The sequence below is a fragment of the Durio zibethinus genome, chromosome 23, assembly GCF_047325235.1.
Source record: "Durio zibethinus cultivar Kanyao isolate XHJ-2024 chromosome 23, ASM4732523v1, whole genome shotgun sequence".
Classification (NCBI taxonomy): domain Eukaryota; kingdom Viridiplantae; phylum Streptophyta; class Magnoliopsida; order Malvales; family Malvaceae; genus Durio; species Durio zibethinus.
In genome coordinates this window covers 14,484,279-14,497,706 of record NC_143184.1, presented here as the reverse complement: position 1 = coordinate 14,497,706, position 13,428 = coordinate 14,484,279, and positions in this window count along the sequence as shown.

Below are 13,428 nucleotides of genomic sequence, written 5' to 3'. Positions count from 1 at the left end.
TGGCTTAGGCATATGGAGTTCATTCCCAGTCTAAGATCAGACCAGATCAAGGGTTACGGTAGCAGGACCTGTAGCGGGATCGACAACACGTAGAGAGGGACCAGACTGGTCCCCGGCTTGCACATTCTGCCTCTCTGGTCGATTGAGCGCTCGCACGCTCGTTTCATGGGTTGACTTAGGCATACGGAGTTCATCCCCATCTAAGCAAGTCTCATTCATTCCCAGTCTAAGATCGAACCGAACCGAGGGTTGCGGTAGCAGGACTAGTAGCAGGATCGACAGATGTAGGGAGGGACTGGGCCGATCCTCGACTTGTGCATTCTGCCTCTCCACCAGTTGAGCACCCACACGCTCGTTTCACGGGTTGGCTTAGGCATACGGAGTTCATTCCATGTCTAACCCCAGCCAGACCAAGGTTGTGGCAGCGGGACTGGCAGCGGGATCGGTAGCACGCAGAGGGGGATCGGGTCGATCCCCAGCTTGCGCATTATGTCTCTTCGACCGGCTCAGTGCCCGCACGCTCGTTTTGTGGGTTGACTTAGGCATACGGAGTTCATTCCTAGTCTAAGATCAGACCGATAGCGGGATCGGCAGCAGCACACAGAGGGGGATCAGATCGATCCTCAGCTTACGCATCATGCCTTTCTGACCAGCTGAGCGCCCGTACGCTTGTTTCGTGGGTTGACTTAGGCATGCGAAGTTCATTCCTGATCTAAGAACCAACTGGACTGAGGGATCCACAGCGGGATCGGTAGCACGCAGAGGGGAGCCGGGCCGATCCTCGGCTTGCGCATTCTGGCTCTTTGATCGGCTGAGCGCCTGCACGCTCATTTCATGGGTTGACATAGGCATACGTAGTGCATTCCGGTCTCGACCAACCAAGGGCCAGAGGTTATCAAGAACCTATCCCTTATATTAGCCCCTTATCCCTCATCAAACCTCGAGAACTCACACCCCCTTAAAGAGCATTTGAGATTTTATAGGTTTGCTACCAGTAGCCATTAAAGTGTCTGAAATGGGGACACTTTTTTCAAACGGTCACAAAATCTTCTCCACTTCAAGTTTTCTGCTGAATTTTTTTGTGCATGCCAACAAAAATACAAGGATCATGTCTACAAAATTTGGGGCTAAAACTCTTTCTAAAAAAATTTTAAACAATCCCGAACCGTAAAAAGTTTCAAAAATCGTGAAAAATAGAAAATGGGTCGTCTTGCCACAAAACTGCACATGAAGGCTTAGGGGACCATTGTATGAATTTACAAGCCATAAAAATAGCGTTGGCATGGCAGAAATATGAAGATGTGCCTGAACCCACCTATCTCCCGATCAATCCACGGCTTGCGCATCCCGCCTCTCTAGCCGGCGTAGTGCCCGTCCGCTCGTTTCATGTGTTGACTTAGGCATATGAAGTTCATTTCCAGTCTAAGATCAGATCGGATCGAGGGTTGTGGCAGCAAGACTCGTAGCGGGATCGATAGCACGCAGAGGGGGATCGAGTCAATCCCAAGCTTGCACATTCTGCCTCTCTGGTCGGTTGAATGCCCGCACGCTCGTTTCGTGGGTTGACTTAGGCATACGGAGTTCATCCCCAGTCTAAGCAAGTCTCATTCATTCCCAGTCTAAGATCGGACCGGACTGAGGGTTGCGGCAACAGGATCAGCAGCACGCAGGGGGGACCGAGCCGATCCCCGACTTGCGAATTCTGCCTCTCCAGCCAGTTGAGCACCAGCACCCTCGTTTCGTGGGTTGGCTTAGGCATACGGAGTTCATTCCATGTCTAAGCCCCAGCCGGACTGAGGGTTGTGGTAGCGGGACCGACAGCAGGATCGACAGCACGAAAAGGGAGACCGGGTCGATCCCCGACTTGCGCATTATGCCTCTTCGACTGGCTCAGTGCTCGTACGCTCTTTTTGTGAGTTGAATTAGGCATACGGAGTTCATTCCCAGTCTAAGCATATAGAGTTCATTCCCAGTCTAAGATCGGATCGATAGCGGGATCGCTAGCAGCACGCAGAGGGGGACCATGTCGATCCTCGGCTTACGCATCATACCTCTCCGGTCGGCTAAGCGCCCACACACTCGTTTCGTGGGTTGACTTAGGCATGCAGAGTTCATTCTCGGTCGAAGCCCCAACCGGATCGAGGGACCCCCAGTGAAATAGGCAGCACGTAGAGGGGGGCCGTGTCAATCCTCGGCTTACGCATTCTGGCTCCCCGACCGGCTCAGCGCCCGCACGCTCGTTTAATGGGTTGACTTAGGCATACGTAGTGCATTCCCGGTCTCGACCAACCAAGGGCCAGAGGCTATCGAGAACCTATCCCTTATATTGCCCCTTATCCCTCATCAAACCTCGAGAACTCACACCCCCTTAAAGAGCATTTGAGATTTTATAAGTTTGCTGCCAGTAGCCATTAAAGTGTCTGAAATGGAGACACTTTTTTCAAACGGTCACAAAATCCTCTCCACTTTGAGTTTTTAGCTGAATTTTTTTGTGCATGCCAAAAAAAATACAAGGATCATGTCTACGAAATTTGAGCCCAAAACTCCTTCTAAAAAAAGTTTAAAAAATCTCGAACCATAAAAAGGTTCAAAAATCATGAAAAATAGAAAACGGGCCGTCTTGCCATGAAACTTCACATGAAGGCTTAGGGGACCATTGTATGAATTTACAAGCCATAAAAATGGCATTGGCATGACAAAAATATGAAGATGTGCCTGAACCCACCTATCACTCGATAGATCCACGACTTGGGCATCTCGCCTCTCAGGCTGGCGTAGTTCCCATCCGCTCATTTCATGGGTTGTCTTAAGCATATGGAGTTCATTCCCAGTCTAAGATCAGATCGGATTGAGGGTTGCGATAGCAGGACCCGCAGCGGGATCGACAACACGCAGAGGGGGACTGAGCCGATCCCCGGCTTGCACATTCTGCTTCTCTGGCCAGTTAAGCTCCTGTACACTCATTTCGTGAGTTGACTTAGGCATACGAAGTTCATCCCCAGTCTAAGCAAGTCTCATTCATTCCCAGTCTAAGATCGAACCGGACCAAGGGTTGCGGCAGTAGGACCAGCAGCAGGATCGACAGCACACAGGGGGGGATCGAGTCAATCCCCAACTTGCGCATTCTGCCACTCCGATCGATTGAGCGCTCACACGCTCGTTTCGTGGGTTGGCTTAGGCATACGGAGTTCATTCCATGTCTAAGCCCCAGTTGGACCGAGGGTTGTGACAGTGGGACCGGCAGCGGGATGAGTAGCACGCAGAGGGGGATCGGGCCGATCCTTCACTTATGCATTATGCCTCTCCGACTGGCTCAGCGCCCGCACGCTCATTTTGTTGGTTGACTTAGGCATATGGAGTTGATTCCCAGTCTAAGCATACAAATTCATTCCTAGTCTAAGGTCAGACCGACAGTGAGATTGGCAGCAACACGCAGAAGGGGACCAGGTCGAACCTCGGCATGCGTATCCTGGGCATACGCATCCTGCCTCTCCAGCCGACTGAGCGCCCACAAGCTCGTTTCATGGGTTAACTTAAGCATACAGAGTTCATCCCCAGTCTAAGCAAGTCTCGTTCATTCCCAGTCTAAGATCAGACCGGACTGAGGGTTGTAGCAGTAAGACCAACAACAGGATCGACAGCACGTAGGGGAGGATCCGGTCGATCCCCGACTTACGCATTCTGCCTCTTCGGCCGGTTGAGCACTTGCACGCTCGTTTCGTGGGTTGGCTTAGGCATACAGAGTTCATTCCATGTCTAAGCCCCAGTCGAACCAAGGTTTGTGGCAGCGAGATCGGTAGCGGGATCAACAGCATGTAGAAAGGGATCGGGTCGATCTTCGGCTTGCGCATTATGCCTCTCTGACCGGCTCAACACCCGTACGCTCCTTTCGTGGGTCGACGTAGGCATACAGAGTTCATTTCCAGTCTAAGCATACGGAGTTCATTCCCAGACTAAGATCAGACCGACCGTGGGGTCGGTAGCAGCACGCAGAGGGGGACCAAGCCGATCCTCAACTTATGCATCTTGCCTCTCCGGTCGGCTAAGCGCCCGCACACTCATTTCATGGCTTGACTTAAGAATGTGGAGTTGATTCCCTGTCTAAGCCCCAACCAAACCGAGGGACCTGCAGCAGCATCGATAGCACGCAGAGGGGGGCTAGGCCGATCCTTGGCTTGCGCATTCTGGCTCTTCGATCGGCTGAGCGCTCGCACGCTCGTTTCATGAGTTGACTTAGGCATACGTGGTGCATTCCCGGTCTCGACCAACCAAGGGCTAGAGGCTATCGAGAACCTATCCCTTATATTGGCCCCCTATCCCTCATCAAACCTCGAGAACTCACACCCTCTTAAAGAGGATTTGAGATTTTATAGGTTTGCTACCAGTAGCCATTAAAGTGTCTAAAATGGGGACACTTTTTTCAAACGATCACAAAATCTTCTCCACTTCGAGGTTTTAGCTGAATTGTTTTGTGCATGCCAACAAAAATACAAGGATCATGTCTACCAAATTTGGGGCCAAAACTCCTTCTAAAAAAATTTTAAAAAATCCCAAATCGTAAAAAGTTTCAAAAATTGTGAAAAATAGAAAACGGGTCGTCTTGTCACGAAACTTCACATGAAGGCTTAGGGGACCATTGTATGAATTTACAAGCCATAAAAATGGCATTGGCATGGCAGAAATATGATGATGTGCTTGAACCCACCTATCACCTGATCGATCCACGACTTACGCATCCCGCCTCTCTGGCCGGCGTAGTGCCCGTCTGCTCGTTTCGTGGGTTGACTTAGGCATATAGAGTTCATTCTCAGTCTAAGATCGGATCAGATCGAGGGTTGCGGTAGTAGGACCTGTAGCGGGATCGACAGCATGCAGAGGAGGATCAGATCGATCCCCGACTTGCACATTCTGCCTCTCTGGCCGACTTAGGCATACGGAGTTCATCCCCAGTCTAAGCAAGTCTCGTTCATTTCCAGTCTAAGATCGGATCGGACCGAGGGTTACGGTAGCAGGACCAGCAGCAGGATCGACAGCATATAGGGGGGGACCAGGCCGATCCCTGACTTGTGCATTTTGCCTCTTCGATCGATTGAGCGCCCGCACGCTCGTTTCATAGGTTGGTTTAGGCATACGGACTTCATTCCATGTCTAAGCCCCAGTCGGACCGAGGGTTGTGGCAGCGGGACTGGCAGCAGCACACAGAGGGGGACCGGGCCAATCCTCGACTTGCACATCCTGCCTCTCCGACCGACTGAGCGCCCGCACGCTCGTTTCATGGGTTGACTTAGCCTGAGAGTTCATTCCCGGTCTAAGCCCTAACCAGACCGAGGGACCCACAGCGGGATCGGTAACATGTAGAAGGGGGCCGGGCCGATCTTCGGCTTGTGCATTTCGGCTCTCCGATCGGCTAAGTGCCTGCACGCTCGTTTCATGGGTTGACTTAGGCATACGTAGTGCATTCCCGGTCTCGACCAACCAAGGGCCAGAGGCTATCGAGAACCTATCCCTTATATTGGCCCCCTATCCCTCATCAAACCTCAAAAACTCACACCCCCTTAAAAAACATTTGAGATTTTATAGGTTTGCTGCCAGTAACCATTAAAGCGTCTGAAATGGGGACACTTTTTTCAAACGATCACAAAATCTTCTCCACTTCGAGGTTTTCGTTGAATTGTTTTGTACATGCCAACAAAAATACAAGAATCATGTCTACCAAATTTGGGGCCAAAACTCCTAAAAAAATTTTAAAAAATCCCAAACCGTAAAAAGTTTCAAAAATTGTGAAAAATAGAAAACGGGTCGTCTTGCCACGAAACTTGACATGAAGGCTTAGGGGACCATTGTATGAATTTACAAGCCATAAAAATGGCATTGGCACGGCAGAAATATGAAGATGTGCCTGAACCCACCTATCACCCGATCGATCCACGACTTGCGCATCCCGCCTCTCTGGCCGGCGTAGTGCCCATCCGCTCGTTTCGTGGGGTTGACTTAGGCATATGGAGTTCATTCCCAGTCTAAGATCAGATCGGATCAAGGCTTGCGACAACAGGACTTGTAGTGGGATCGGCAGCACGTAAAGGAGGACTGGATCGATCCCCAACTTACACAATTTGCCTCTCTCGCCAACTGAGCGCCTGCACGCTCGTTTCGTGGGTTGACTTAGGCATACAGAGTTCATCCCCAGTCTAAGCAAGTCTCGTTCATTTCCAATCTAAGATCGGATCGGATCAAGGGTTACGGTAGCAGGACCAGTAGCAAGATCGATAGCACATAGGGGGACCAGGCCGATCCTCGACTTGCGCATTTTGCCTCTCCGACCGGTTGAGCACCCGCACGCTCGTTTCGTAGGTTGGCTTAGGCATACGGAGTTCATTCCATGTCTAAGCCCCAGTCGGACCGAGGGTTGTGGCAGCGGGACAGACAGCGGGATCGACAGCACGCAGAGGGGGATCGGGCCTATCCCCGGCTTGCGCATTATGCCTCTTCGATTTGTTCAGTGCTCGTACGCTCGATTCATGGGTCGACTTAGGCATACGGAGTTCATTCTCAGTCTACACGTACGTTGTTCATTCCCAGTCTAAGATCGGACCGACAGTAGCACGCAGGGGGGACCGGGCTGATCTTCGGCTTGCGCATCCCCATTCTAAGCAAGTCTCATCCATTTCTAGTCTAAGATCGGACCGGACCGAGGGTTACGGTAGCAGGACCAGCAGCAGGATCGACAGCACATAGGGGGGATTGGGTCGATCCTCGACTTGTGCATTTTGCCTCTCCGGCCGGTTGAGCGCCCGCACGCTCATTTCGTAGGTTGGCTTAGGCATACGGAGTTCATTCCATGTCTAAGCCCCAGTCGGAGCGAGGGTTGTGCTAGCGACACCAGCAGCGGGATCTGCAGCACGCAGAGGAGGACCTGGCGATCCCCGGCTTGCACATTATGCCTCTAAGATTGGTTCAGCGCTCGCACGCTTAATTCATGGGTCGACTTAGGCATACGGAGTTCATTCCCAGTCTAGGCATACGAAATTCATTCCCAGTCTAAGATCGGACCGGCAGCAGGATCGGCAGCAGCACGCAGGGGGGGACCGGACAGATCCTCGACTTGCACATCCTGCCTCTCCGACCGACTGAGCGCTCGCACGCTCGTTTCGTGGGTTGACTTAGGCCTGAGAGTTCATTCCTGGTCTAAGCCCTAACCAGACCGAGGGACCCACAGCAGGATCGGTAACATGTAGAAGGGGGCCAGGCCAATCCTCGGCTTGTGCATTTTGGCTCTCCGATCGACTGAGCGCCTGCACGCTCGTTTCATGGGTTGACTTAGCCATACATAGTGCATTCTCGGTCTCGACCAACCAAGGGCCAGAGGCTATCGAGAACCTATCCCTTATATTGGCCCCCTATCCCTCATCAAACCTCGAGAACTCACACCCCCTTAAAGAGCATTTGAGATTTTATAGGTTTGCTGCTAGTAGCCATTAAAGTATCTAAAATGGGGACACTTTTTTCAAACGGTCACAAAATCTTCTCCACTTCGAGTTCTTATCTAAATTTTTTTTTTGCATGCCAACAAAAATACAAGGATCATGTCTACCAAATTTGGGGCCAAAAATCCTTCTAAAAAAATTTTAAAAAATCCTGAACCGTAAAAAGTTTCAAAAATCATGAAAAATAGAAAACGGGTTGTCTTGCCACAAAACTTCACATGAAGGCTTAGGGGACCATTGTATGAATTTACAAGCCATAAAAGAGGCATTGGCATGGCAAAAATATGAAGATGTGCCTAAACCCACCTATCACCTGATCGATCCACGGCTTGCGCATCTCGCCTTTCTGGCCGGCGTAGTGCTCGTCCGCTCGTTTCGTGGGTTGACTTAGGCATACGGAGTTCATTCCCAATCTAAGATCAGATCGGATCGAGGGTTGCAGCAACAGGACCCGCAGCGAGATCGACATCATGTAGAGGGTGATCAGGTCGATCCCCGACTTGGACATTCTACCTCTCTGGCCGGCTGAGTGCCCGTACGCTCGTTTCATGGGTTGACTTAGGCATACGGAGTTCATCCCCAGTCTAAGCAAGTCTCGTTCATTCCCAGTCTAAGATCAGACTGGACCGAGGGTTGCGATAGCAAGACCAGTAGAAGGATCGACAGCACACAGGGGGGGACTAGGTCGATCCCTGACTTGCACATTCTACCTCTCCGACCGGTTGTGTGCCCGGACGCTCGTTTTGTGGGTTGTCTTAGGCATACGGAGTTCATTCCATGTCTAAGCCCCAATTGGACCGAGGGTTGTGGCAACGGGATCGGCAGTAGTATCAACAGCACGTAGAGGGTTACTGGGCCGATCCCCGGCTTGCGCATTATGCCTCTCCGATCGGCTCAGTGCCCGCACGCTCATTTCATGGGTTGACTTAGGTATACGAAGTTCATTCCGAGTCTAAGCATCGGAGTTCATTCCTAGTCTAAGATCGGACCGACAGCGAGATCGGTAGCAACACGTGAATGGTGATCGGGCTGATCCTCGGCTTACACATTATGCCTGTCCAACCGGCTCAGCACCCGCACGCTCATTTCGTGGGTTGACTTAAGCATACGGAGTTCATTCCCAGTCTAAGCTTATGGAGTTCATTCCTAGTCTAAGATCGGACTAGCAGCGAGATCGGCAGCAGCACGCAGAGGGGGACCGGGCCGATCCTTGGCTTGCGCATCCTACCTCTCCGATCGACTGAGCACCCGTACGTTCGTTTCTTTGGTTGACTTAGGCATACAGAGTTCATTCCTGGTTTAAGCCCCAATCAGACCGAGGGACCCACAGTGGGATCGACTACATGCAGAGGGGGGTCAGACGGATCCTCAGCTTGCGCATTCTGGCTCTCCGATTGGTTGAGCACCCGCACGCTCTTTTCATGGGTTGACTTAGGCATACGTAGTGCATTCTCGGTCTCGACCAACCAAGAGCCAGAGGCTATCGAGAACCTATCCCTTATATTGGCCCCCTATCCCTCATCAAACCTCGAGAACTCACACCCCCTTAACGAGCATTTGAGAGTTTATAGGTTTGCTGTCAATAGCCATTAAAGTGTCTGAAATGGGGACACTTTTTTCAAACGGTCACAAAATCTTCTGCACTTCGAGTTTTTATCTGAATTTTTTTATGCATGCCAACAAAAATACAAGGATCATGTCTACCAAATTTAGGGCCAAAAATCCTTCAAAAAAAATTTTAAAAAATCTTGAACAGTAAAAAGTTTCAAAAATCATGAAAAATAGAAAACGGGTTGTCTTGCCACAAAACTTCACATGAAGGCTTAGGGGACCATTGTATGAATTTACAAGCCATAAAAAGGGCATTGGCATGGTAAAAATATGAAGATGTGCCTGAACCCACCTATCACCTGATCGATCCACGACTTGCGCATCTCGCCTTTCTGGCCGACGTAGTGCTCGTCCGCTCGTTTTGTGGGTTGACTTAGGCATACGGAGTTAATTCCCAATCTAAGATCAGACCGGATCGAGGGTTACAGCAACAGGACCCGCAACAGGATCGACAGCACGTAGAGGGTGATCGAGTCGATCCTCGACTTGCACATTCTACCTCTCTGGCCGATTGAGCGTCCGTATGCTCGTTTCGTGGGTTGACTTAGGCATACGGAGTTCATCCCCAATCTAAGCAAGTCTCGTTCATGCCCAGTCTAAGATCAGACCGGACTGAGGGTTACGATAGCAAGACCAGTAGCAGGATCGGCAGCACGCAGGGAGGACTGGGCCGATCCCCGACTTGCACATTCTACCTCTTCGATCGGTTGTGCGCCCGCACGCTCGTTTCGTAGGTTGTCTTAGGCATACGGAGTTCATTCCATGTCTAAGCCCCAGCCAGACCGAGGGTTGTGGCAGCGGGACCGACAGCAGGATCAGCAGCACGTAGAGGGTTACTGGGCCGATCCCCGGCTTGCGCATTATGCCTCTCCGATCAGCTCAATACCCGCACGCTCGTTTCATGGGTTGACTTAGGTATACGAAGTTCATTCCCAGTCTAAGCATCGGAGTTCATTCCTAGTCTAAGATCGGACCGACAGCGGGATCGGCAGCAGCACGTGAATGGTGACCGGGCTGATACTCGGCTTACACATTATGCCTGTCCAACCGGCTCAGCGCCCACATGCTCATTTCATGGGTTGACTTAGGCATATGGAGTTCATTCCCAGTCTAAGCATACGGAGTTCATTCCTAGTCTAAGATCGGACCGACAACGAGATCGGTAGCAGCACACAGAGGGGGATCGGGCCGATCTTCGGCTTACGCATCCTACCTCTCCGGTCGATTGAGCACCCATACGTTCGTTTCTTTGGTTAACTTAGGCATACGGAGTTCATTCTCAGTTTAAGCCCCAATCAGATCGAAGGACCCGTAGTGGGATCGGTAGCACGCAGAGTGGGGTCAGACGGATCCTTGGGTTACGCATTCTGGCTCTCCGACTGGCTGAGCGCCCGCACGCTCGTTTCATGGGTTGACTTAGGCATATGTAGTGCATTCTCGGTCTCGACCAACCAAGAGCCAGAGGCTAACGAGAACCTATCCCTTATATTGGCCCCCTATCCCTCATCAAACCTCGAGAACTCACACCCCCTTAACGAGCATTTGAGAGTTTATAGGTTTGCTGTCAGTAGCCGTTAAAGTGTCTGAAATGGGGACACTTTTTTCAAACGGTCACAAAATCTTCTCCATTTCGAGTTTTTAGCTGAATTTTTTTGTGCATGCCAACAAAAACACAAGGATCCTGTCTACCAAATTTGGGGCCAAAACTCCTAAAAAAATTTTCAAAAATCTTGAATCGTAAAAAGTTTCAAAATTCATGAAAAATAGAAAACGGGTCGTCTTGCCACGAAACTTCACATGAAGGCTTGCAGGACCATTGTATGAATTTACAAGCCATAAAAATGGCATTGGCATGGCAAAAATATGAAGATGTGCCTGAACCCACCTATCACCCGATCGATCTACGGCTTGCTCATCCCGTCTCTCTGGCCGACATAGTACCCGTCTGCTCATTTCGTGGGTTGACATAGGCATACAGAGTTCACCCGCAGCAGGATCAACAGCACGTAGAGGGGGACTGGGTCGATCCCCGGCTTGCACATTCTACCTCTTTGACCGGCTGAGCGCTCGCACGCTCATTTCATGAGTTGACTTAGGCATACGGAGTTCATCCCCAGTGTAAGCAAGTCTCGTTCATTGCCAGTCTAAGATCAGACTGGATCGAGGGTTGCGACAGTAGGACCAGCAGCAGGATTGACAGCATGCAGGGGGGACCAGGCCGATCCTCGACTTGTGCATTCTGCCTCTCCGACCAGTTGAGTGCCCGCACGGTCGTTTCATGGGTTGGCTTGGGCATACAGAGTTTATTCCATGTCTAAACCCCAACCGGACCGAAGGTTATGGCAACGGGACCGACAACGGGATCGATAGCAAGCAGAGAGGGATCGGGCCAATCTTCGATTTACGCATTATGCCTCTCGATCGGCTCAGTGCCCGCACGCTCGTTTTATGGGTTGACTTAGGCATACGGAGTTCATTCCCAGTCTAAGCATACGGAGTTCATTCCTAGTCTAAGATCAAACCGGCAGTGGGATCGACAGTAGCACACAGAGGGGGATCAGGCCGATCCTAAGCTTGCGCATCCTACCTTTCTGGCCGGTTGAGCGCCCGCACGCTCGTTTCTTGGGTTGACTTAGGCATGCGAAGTTCATTCCTGGTCTAAGCCCCAACCAGACAGAGGGACCCACAGTGGGATCGACAGCACATAGAGGGGGCCGAGCCGATCCTCAACTTGCGCATTCTGGCTCTCCGGCCGGTTGAGCGCCCGCACACTCGTTCCATGGGTTGACTTAGGCATACATAGTGTATTCCTGATCTCGACCAACCAAGGGCCAGTGGCTATCGAGAACCTATCCCTTATATTGGCCCCCTATCCATCATCAAACCTCGGGAACTCACACCCTCTTAAAAAGCATTTGAGATTTTATAGGTATGCTGCCAGTAGCCATTAAAGTGTCTGAGATGGGGACATTTTTATCAAACGGTCACAAAATCTTCTCCACTTCAAGTTTTTAGCTGAATTTTTTATGCATTTCGAAAAAAATACAAGGATCATGTCTACCAAATTTGGGGCCAAAACTCTTTCTAAAAAAATTTTAAAAAATCCCAAACCGTAAAAAGTTTCGAAAATCATGAAAAATAGATAACGGGTCGTCTTGCCACGAAACTTCACATGATGGCTTAGGGGACCATTGTATGAATTTACAAGCCATAAAAATGGCATTGGCATGGTAGAAATATGAAGATGTGCCTGAACCCACCTATCACCTGATTGATCCACGGCTTGCGCATCCCGCCTCTATGGCCAGCGTAGTGCTCGTCCACTCGTTTCGTGGGTTGACTTAGGCATACGGAGTTCATTCCCTGTTTAAGATCAGACCGGATCGAGGGTTACGGTAGCAGGACCCATAGCGAGATTGGTAGCACGTAGAGGGGGACCGGGTCGATCCCCAGCTTGCACATTCTGCCTCTCTGGCTGGTTGAGCGCTTGCACGCTTGTTTCGTGGGTTGACTTAGGCATACGGAGTTCATCCCCAGTCTAAGCAAGTCTCATTTATTCCTAGTCTAAGATCAGACCGGACCTAGGGTTGCGACAGCAGGACCAGCAGCAGGATCGACAGCACGCAAGGAGGGACTGGGCCGATCCCTGACTTGCGCATTCTGCCTCTCCGACTGGTTGAGCGCCCACACGTTCGTTTCGTGCGTTGGCTTAGGCATACGGAGTTCATTCCATGTTTAAGACCAAGCCAAACAGAGTGTTGTGGTAGCGAGAATGGCAACGGGATTGGCAGCACACAGACGGGGACAGGGTCGGTCCCCAGCTTGCGCATTATGCCTCTCCGACTGGCTCAGCGCCCGCACACTCGTTTCGTGGGTTGACTTAGGCATAAGAAGTTCATTCCCAGTCTAAGCATACGAAGTTCATTTCCAGTCTAAGATTGGACTTGCAGCGGGATCGATAGCAGCATGCAGAGGCGGACTGGGCTAATCTTCGGGTTACGTATCCTACCACTCCGACCAGCTGACTGCCCGCATGCTCATTTCATTGGTTGACTTAGGCATGCAGAGTTCATTCTCGATCTAAGCCCCAATCAGATCGGGGGACCCACAATGGGATCGACAACACACAGAGGGGGGCCAGATCAATCCTTGACTTAAGCATTCTGGCTCTCTGATCGGCTGAGCACCTATAGGCTTGTTTCATGGGTTGACTTAGGCATACGTAGTGCATTCTCGATCTTGACCAACCAAGGGCCAGAGGCTATCAAGAACCTATCCCTTATATTGGCCCCCTATCTGTCATCAAGCCTCGAGAACTCACACCCCCTTAAAG